The following is an 8,258-nucleotide window of genomic DNA, read 5'->3' on the forward strand; positions in this document are numbered from 1 at the left end:
CACAATCTTCGTCTGTGACTGCATCATCACCTGATAAATCTTCATCAGTCGTTTCTGAACGATACTGACACTGAAAGGTAGAACTACTCATTTCTGATCGAGATTTCGTCAGTAATTGAGTGCCTAATCGCGATTCTTTGGAGCGTCCGCCATGTTGTTGCTTGTACCGTCCTGACACTGACTATCGATTGTGATTCGATAAATATAGATGGCAGACGTTAGCAGTAGGCACCTGGATCTTTGTGCCACTGACAAGTATCCCTAATTTCGTGGCCGAAAGTTCACTTAACTCAGTTTTGCAAAAAAAAAGTCACTTATACCTTTATGGTTTTCACCCATTCAAATCTAACCTAAAATCATTTTTCTTGGACAAGTCCTTCTTTTCCATGGAGGAGTTTGTATTTAAAGACTGGTAGCCTGTCAAAAAATACCTAGGCTTTAAGTGCAGTCGCTTGAGTAGGACTAAAAAATATGTTCATTAATAAATGTGAATGTATGCTTTCCCGGCGTATACAGCTGGCGAAGAGTTCTCGGGCTTCCAGCCGGGTGGCGATGTCTTCAAACTGCGACGTTTCGACGAGTGACATACTCATCATCTTCTGGCGAAGTGCCGAGACTTTGCCTGCTTTCATCTAATACTTTCCCCTCTTTGGGGAAGTGTGAGGGGGAGTTTGCAGCCTTTTGGCTTTTACTCCCCTGTGTACATGTGTGTGTGATTTTTCTATATATTTTTGGTGTCTGTGATAAGTGATGAATTGTTGTGAGTGTGTCTGGTACTTGCCTGAGGTAGGCGAGATGATTGGTGATATTTGGGAAGGAACTGGATTAGGGATTGGGTATTGGGATTATCTCTTCGACTTAATCGTCGAAGATCGTCATAGGGCGCTTGTGTTTATCGCGGGACATGTCATACCGACCTAGGGAGTGGATCGTTGCATTTCCAGATCTGGAAGAACCTTCATAGAAGGCCCTTGCCAGATCCTGGAAACGCTCTCTCAGGAGTGGGATTTCGGCTGCGGCGTGCAGGTCGTCTGTGGGGAATCCGAGAGGTAGATGCAGTGCCCTTCTGAGGGCGCGGTTTTGCAGCCTCTGGAGTTTGTCCAGGTGCTGCTTTTCCGCGTATCCCCAGACAGGGCACGCATACTCCATTACTGGCCGGATCAGGGCCTGGTATACATTTACTGCTACTGGGCAGGGAAGGGAGCTGGTTGTGTTCAGGATAGGGTATAGGATGGACATTATGGCGCAGACCTTCCTGTGGACCTCGTCTATGTGGGGTTTCCACGTAACACGAGAGTCCAAGCTTACGCCAAGGTACTTGGCTGTTCTGCGCCAGGGGAGTTGGGTTCCATTTAGGTGGAGGTGGAGGGGGGGACATTGAGGAGGTTCGCGCCTTCCGAGCCTGCGGGTAATCAGCATTGCCTGCGTCTTCTCCGAATTGATGGTGATGCGCCAGCGACGGGCCCAGGTTTCTGTGTCGTCTAAAACCCTTTGTAGCCTACGAATGACCAGGTCCTTGTTCGCATTTCTCGTGTAGAAGGCTGTGTCGTCTGCGTACTGCGCGGTGTGCACCAGGGGGGCCGTTGGAGTGTCCGCAGTGTACAAGCTGTACAATACGGGCCCCACGACCGATCCCTGTGGCACCCCGGCACGAATACGCCTTCTGGTGGAGGTGGCAGTTTCTACTTTGACGGAGAAAGTCCTATTCGCGAGCCGGGAGCTATTGGGATAGCGTCATTAAAGAATCAATAGAAATACGGGTCCACGAGAATCTTGTGAACAGGGACGAAGGCTATCAACTGAGCGCGGCCTGGAATCCAGCATTAGCCGCAGTACGCCAGGAACGCAAGAAGAACCGTCCAGCTGACGAGACGCGATCAGAATGCTCTGACGGAGACACGAACGGCGCACCCGCTTCCCCCTCCACCCCGCCCGACGGCACCGCTTGACCCAGCCTCCCGCGGCCAGGTGGTGGGGGGCACACCGCAGGTATAAAGGGACCGGCATCCGCAAAGTCTCGGCACTTCGCCAGAAGATGATGAGTATGTCACTCGTCGAAACGTCGCAGTTTGAAGACATCGCCACCCGGCTGGAAGCCCGAGAACTCTTCGCCACATGTTCATTAATCTTATGATAATTAAATAGACACCCTAGCTGCAAGCAGGCGTTGATACACTTCATTGGGGACATGTGGATCTCACGGGGAGCGTGCAAGGGATAAGTCCCTGCAGACGCACTATCCTCTGTGCCCGCGGTGGCTCAGATGGATAGAGCGTCTGCCATGTAAGCAGGAGATCCCGGGTTCGAGTCCCGGTCGGGGCACACATTTTCAACATGTCCCCAATGAAGTGTATCAACGCCTGCTTGCAGCTAGGGTGTCTATTTAATTATCATTTCATTTCTAGCAAAGCTGCATGGTCATCCACGGTAATTGTTCTTTCGGGAACAGATACTACCATCATATATAGCTCATTAATGTTAACATTAGACATGTATGCATGTCGTATAAACTGACTCGTTCGACATGATTTACATAAAATAATCGTTCAAATGATCTCTGGAACAAGAAACTACCTACCTAACTAACTAAATATAGTTCCTATCTCCAAAAAACCTTGTTATACTGTCACAGATGTATTGGCAGTGCGTTCTCCTGTATTTTCCTACATGAAATAATAGTAGGCGTTTCCGTACATTCGCAGTGATGATTAACTGTATTTGGATTATGTAATACTTTAAACTATAAAATGATTGTCAGCTTAGATCCGCCTTAAAACGCTAGAGAAATATTCTTATTTAGGTGAGAACGTTTTGTGTGATACATAAGGGTAAGGAGGCTTAATTCTGTGATATCCCATATAGCGTGACACATACTACAGCTGCCTGCTGCTGTGTTAGGCTCTGTGAGTTAGACCTCAAGTATCCAGCAGATAGCCCAAGTCACCAGCTTTGCAGTTCTATATTCCCTAGCATTCTATGTTAAAGGAGATGACCACACCACGTGTTGCGCATGAACGTTAGTTAAATGCTCGAGATTTTCTGTGCTTTGTGACCACTGCTGAAGAAATACTGAACTGAGATGTAAAAATAAGTGCAAAAACGTTAATAATGGTTGATAATGTAGATAAACTTCCAAGGAACCCCTGTAAGTCATTATTGCCATAATGTCGTGCTAACACAGTTTTGGAATAGCTTTCCCATTTCATACTTTGTTTTCGTATTTTCTGCTACATGGTCTGTTTCGTAACCAGGGTTACTATGGTAAATTTAGACAAAAGAAGTGGTTAAATAAAACAGTTCAAAAAGTGAAGCTCTACATATACTGTTGTGTACATAGTTCCGCGTAGTCAGCGCATACACAACTTTCCACACTAGAGCGCGCCCCGCTAAGCACAAGAGCGCAGGCGCGGTGCTCGCCCGTCTCCGCACTACGAGATGGCGCTGCCTTAGAGATGGACCAAATTCTGCTTCCGCCGATCCGCATATTAATATGTAACGCAGCCAATGAGATTGCTGCTAACGTAGAACCTTTTCTCCACGCGGATCACACTCGCTTAGTGGTACCTGAACGCGCGAGGTATTATAACGAGTGTACAGACCTCCAATCAGTCAGTCTGCATTAGTCTGCATTTGTCTGCACCAGTCCGTACCAGTCTGCATTAGTCTGTACCAGTCTATAGTCAAGTTTCAGTCTGCACCTAATAAGGTTACCATATTCCTGTACATAGCCATGAAGATAAATGTATAGTCACTTTGTAAAGTATCAGAGATATGGGAGAATAAGATTAACGTACCAAGACCAAAGGAACTTCAGATTGTCCATTGTAAACAGCATCCAGAATCAAGTTATGTAATGTTTATGCTTGTTATTATTTTAATAAATGTGTGTGAAAATTAATCAATTCCTGTTTGAAGTTGGTCACCATCAATCTGCTACTCTAAGCGTGCAAGTGGCATTTCTATCGTCTGACCTAACGGCAGAAGATAAACACGCCACGATAAGACCACGAGACATATTGCTGACACTCGCCTACTTCGTTAGAGCGACAAGTCAAATAATCTGATGGTGTGTGTACCGAAGGTCTTACAGTACGCACACCATATATACATAAAGTGAAGTGTATAGACGAGTAAATATATAATTTTCATTAACTACTTTCTGCTAAAATGGCGGAAAATATTGTCTAGTAAATATTATTATGGCATAATGAGTTTAACGCCGGGATGCACCCTTTTAACAGAAGTCCTGGCACCTGTCCCTGAAGTTAACCAGACCTCAAAGAAAGAAGAAATACTGTCTTCCTTTATGTGAACCATCCCCAGCGAGGAACACTCACATTAAATCACAGTCTGCTCAAGTTCATACCATATCCCCAACTATATTCATTGATGATCGAGAACCTGGCGCATCTTCTAAAAATGCACAGGAAAGAAATGAGGTATGAGACGGAGTAAGAAACCCGAAATCTCACAACATTAGATGTTTCGTGGTCAATTTGGACTAGGAACATGAGTTACAGACTCAGATACGGAGTTGTTTCTGTCTTCAGTTGTACTACAGCAAATGTGAGAGTCTGGGGGATGTTCATGACAAAGATATTTTAATGTGTTCAGTATGTATAGATTAATATGTTTGTTTGAACAAAAAGACGATATCTAGTTTCTCCTTCTGTTTTAGGTTTAGCAACTGATTTACTTACTTTGTTTTTCTACTTTTGTACAAGTTTTTCCTTTTTTTCTTATACGGGGTGGTCAGAACCAATCTGATAAGTTTGTAATGGTGTTGCAGGAGAGGTTGTGCCGACGATGAATTATTAAGAAAATAAACATACGTTGCGCCGTTTTCGAGTTTTTTCGCATTGAAGCAGGGCAATCAGGTCTTTAAGCCCGCAGATTGAAGCACTTGATGCGTTAAAATGCGGTAATGCACAGGCGTCTGCCGGTCCTTGAGATATATCTTGCTCAAGTCTTGCTTAAGTGCTCATTACAGTTAAAAAGTGTAGTTTTCGGATGTGATAAATTTTAGATAGGTGAGCATCGTATGTTCGGTTTGAAGAAACCAAACGAAGAACAAGTTTCGCGACCCTGTCTCCGACAGGCTGCTTGAGTTAGCGTGCGCTACGACTTGATTGGCTAACTTCAATGCAAAATTACTCGGAAATGGCGCAACGTATCGAATTTTTTTCTTAAAAATTATTGGCCAGCGGAGCGTTTCCTGTAGCACCGTTACAAGCTTTTCCGACTGTTTCTGAACACCCTGTATAAGATATGTGTTGCTTTAAGCGAAATAAGTTTCTGCAGATTTTGCCGTTTAGGTCTTTATCATCATATTAATATATTAGAAATATTAAGCAGTGTAGCGGATCACTTTGTGTATTTTACGTTCATTGTTTTTGGTCTCACGGAACTAGGACACCGTTCACGAAATTAGGATATCACTATCATTGATTTAGGAATCTTGTATCGCCTTTAGGAGCCATTTTCACAGAAATAATTTCTAGACCTTTACGCTATATTTGTAAAACTTTACAATAATCAGTCAAATGAAAAAAATATTCTATAACGTTCAGTCTGTCTTCCTGAGTTGTTATTTAAATAACCATTTTTTATTTACGAACAGTGTGCAACACTAGTTGAAAAATATCACGGAATTAAGCATCCTTACCCCACTTAATGAACTTAAGATTCCTGCTCATACTTATGTATTTCTTGTATTGTACTCTAACAGCCATATTTTTTTATTTTACTCTTCTCTTTTAAGTGCCTAAACTTTAGAATGGTTCTATGAAAGTAGTTGTCAACAAATTCTGTAATGATAAACCTTCAAATACTTTTGCTATTTTGAAACTGGACATCATAGGCTGTGTCTTAAGCTATTAATGCCATTCTTTATTGATGGATATGGTAATTACCATCAAATATTACATTTTCAGTGTTGAACATTTTCATTTGGTCTGCTCCAAATACTTCTTACTGTCAGCGTGATCTTGGCTGCAAAATGGACACGAGCATTATTACATTAACTATTAACTTACGCAATATATACTGCTGTACAGCTAAATCAGTGGTCTGCAGTAACTCTCATTAAATTCGGTCGGCTAATATTAGTTATACGTAATCATATTCAAGCGCAGTGGAAAACTCTGAGAACCTCAGGGATCGGTCATACACTATATCCATAGAACGTACGGAAATCCCGTTACTAAAAGGGAGTTCCAGTTCGAAATGCGCTGCAGTGCTTACCAGACCCATCAGTATCACTGCATTTTGTCGAAGTTAGCCTCTATGTTTCCGCAGCTAGTGACAAGGCCATTGCACCTGCTCGCACACGTGGAGGCGAGTGAGTGACCTGCCTGCCGCGTGATGCCGAGTCGCTTGTATGGGGGAGAGCGAATGTGGCGCATGCAGTTTCGTCACGTCTGTGGATCCAGTTCTCCGGCAGCTGCGTCCAGCAGTGTGCGTGGTTTGTACTCCAAGATTGGAGACAGAAAAAAAATCTTTTCATTTTATGAGTTGTTTCGGTGTTATCTTTTCCTAGTTTTGGTGTTATTTTTTGCCAAATTTGGAGGTCGTTTTGGCGGCTTAACTTTCAAGTACCACATATTTCTAGTCTTATTTCATTATTTTCCAGTGGTATGTTACAAATGATACTTACTTAGACTTTGTTCTTCGAAGGCTATGTAGTATTTCCTGCAACAAGCTTCCTACATCAACTGCCAGATTTTCAGCTATCTCCCTGTTCATGTTCATGCATTGAACATCCGTTGTAAAAGCTCCTTTCCAGGCGTTACAAGGGCTTCCTCTACTTCTGCATCCATCCATTTGTTCCCATAACAGAGCTGATTCAGGGTTCCTTCCACCTTTCATGCGTAGAACATGCCCCGCAAGCTTCAACCTTCTATCAGCAACAGTTTTATGCAGGCTCAGTTCTTCTCAGCACTTTATCATGCAAAACGTGGTCGCGATAGGTGATCTTGAAAATTCGCCTCAAGCATCGTTTGTGAAATATACTGAAACTGTGGCCTGATTTTTCTGACATTTTCCAGGTTTCACATTCGTTTTTGGCCATCATTAGGATGGTGGAAGAGTGCAGCCTAAGTTTTGTGGACATACTGATTGAGTCTAGCAGTCATATAGATCGCATTCGTTGGAAGAATGCTGAAGCTTTTCCAATTCTGCTGGTGATACTCGTATCTTCATCCGCATCCTTAATATTACGGACAAGGCTGCCGACATAACTAAATCGGTCAGTAACTTGTAGTACCTTCTGTTGCACTAATAATGCACATTCTCAATCATCGCACTCCCTCCTATTTATCTTCAACCCTTACCTTACAGTCTGAACAACACAGCAGAAATACGCGTTCTCAACAGAGTAAAATCCACTCTGTACCACTGTGCAAATACTGCCATCGTCTCTAAATCATTTTTTGTATCAGAAACCCCATTTTGGAACGATATTCCTCAAAATATTTGGGAAATTAACATCTTTTCAAACTTCAAAAAACACCAAATGGCCCGTCTTCTATCACAATAGCTATCTTTTCTGCAATTCACTCTCGTCAGCCCTTCCTCGCCCATCTGTTTTCCGTCCCCTTGTCTACAGAGTTCTCTATACAAATTCTGTTCTTTCCTAGCAGCCACTGTCACTTGCATTTCAGTTTTATCCTCTTTCATTACCTCTTCCACTCCTTGCAATATCAAACAAGGCTTCAAAAGTACTAAACTAATCAGTATCATTCTTAAAGGAGCCATTATTTTATTATCATTATTAGTGTTACTATTATTATTGTTATTGTTATTATTGGCAATTATTACTTTTAATTAATAATACAAATTATTATTATTATTGATTTTTATGTAATAAATAATCAATATCATTCTTAATTTATCCATTATTTTATCATCACTGTTAGTGTTACTATTATTGTTATTATTATTATTATTATTATTATTATTATTATTATTATTATTATTATATCCAGTTATTATTTTTGTTGATAATATAAATTAATATTATTTTGTTTGTTATGTGATATTGTTTAGTATGTGTTGCTCCTGGTCAGATGTAAACGAGCGCGCTGAGGCCCTAATCTGATCAGACTAAGTAAACAATAAATAAATAATTTGAGCAGATACATTTCCAATTTATATGCACACTTTTTGTTCACATATACATGGAAATGATATATGAAGACCTCAATTGTAACCGATGGTAAGGGCACTCGACGAGAAAAAGAGTTATAGCATGTGAAACA

At 41.8% G+C, this 8,258-nt stretch overlaps 1 non-coding gene across 1 annotated transcript; it reads left to right on the forward strand.

Moving 5' to 3' along the window:
- Positions 1 to 2,247: 2,247 nt before the first annotated feature.
- On the forward strand, positions 2,248 to 2,322 carry Trnat-ugu (transfer RNA threonine (anticodon UGU)). Its single transcript has one exon. It is a non-coding gene; the product is annotated as a tRNA-Thr (tRNA).
- The last annotated feature ends 5,936 nt before the right edge of the window (positions 2,323 to 8,258 follow it).

The sequence above is a fragment of the Schistocerca serialis genome, chromosome 3, assembly GCF_023864345.2.
Source record: "Schistocerca serialis cubense isolate TAMUIC-IGC-003099 chromosome 3, iqSchSeri2.2, whole genome shotgun sequence".
Taxonomy (NCBI): Eukaryota; Metazoa; Arthropoda; class Insecta; order Orthoptera; family Acrididae; genus Schistocerca; species Schistocerca serialis.